Source organism: Olea europaea, chromosome 10 (assembly GCF_002742605.1).
Source record: "Olea europaea var. sylvestris chromosome 10, O_europaea_v1, whole genome shotgun sequence".
Classification (NCBI taxonomy): domain Eukaryota; kingdom Viridiplantae; phylum Streptophyta; class Magnoliopsida; order Lamiales; family Oleaceae; genus Olea; species Olea europaea.
The window spans coordinates 35,008,077-35,009,280 of NC_036246.1; positions in this window are offsets into that span (position 1 = coordinate 35,008,077).

Genomic DNA, 1,204 nt, shown 5'->3' on the forward strand with positions numbered 1-1,204 from the left:
GAACCTAAACTTGAAGAATTTGATAACTTGAATGATAATGAGGACATTTATGTAGTATTCGGACTTTTCCTATGAATCTAGGGTTTGTACCCCTTGCTATCGATACCTCTCAGTCCAATGTTGTATGTCGTACCCCTATCCAACCCAGCGATCTTGATGATTTACGTAATCATGCCATTTTCAAGGAAAACATTGGGAATTGGAATTTGATCTTCCCAACAATGTCAATTGCACCAACAATTCCAATTGCATATAATAATTTTGTGAATCGGCTTTTAGGTATGTGTTCCGTCGAAGTTATTCATGGTTATAAATCTAGGAAACCTTTAGACCTTATTCCAATATTCCACATACTAGTGTGCCTATGTCAGCTTAGACATTTGTACATCATCTTCATGACTTGCATATTGAGATCAATAAATAACTTAAAGCAAGTAATGCATTCCATAAACTTCAAGCTGATTTGAATAAGCGAAATTTTGAATTTAATATTAGGGATTATGTTATTTTGCAAGCATGTAGTGCTGGTCTTTATGAAATTTTAAAGCATGTTGGTTCAACAACATTTGTCATTGATCTTTTATAACATTTTAGCCACCACTTTATTTTCACAGTTATGTACTTCGTTGCTTACAAACTATTTTAACCCCTCTAATGATCATTTTCTACCTCCACATGGGAATTTCTACACTGAATCTTTTCTTATGTCTACTCCAATATCACCTATCACAGCGCACAGAGATAAGACTGATATTATTTTAGATGAGCAGATTGTGTTGATCAATGATATATAGATTCAGTGTTTTCTTGTTCGTTGGGTGGATCGACTTAATTATGATGATACATGGATCCCCAAAAAGAGACTTCAGTAGTGTGATCCAGATTCATTGGAACTTTATAGGAGTCAGTAAGATCTTCCTTTGTCCCGTTTATCTTGGTTAGGAGATAATTGGCAAATGGCATTGTGATCATTTGTTAAGTTCCGATATTTGGTTCGGAAGATTGATCGTCCCACGTGGTAGATCTATCCACTCAATGGGGTCGAGTTTTCTCCCACCTTGGAGAGTTGATGCGGACATCAGCCCAATTGTTTTACTTACTTCCTGTTTTATTTATTAATGTCTTTTTATTTCATTGAGCTTATCTAGTGGGTTTGGCTCTGGCCCTTTAGGGTTTTTATTTTCACTATTTAAATCTAGTTGTT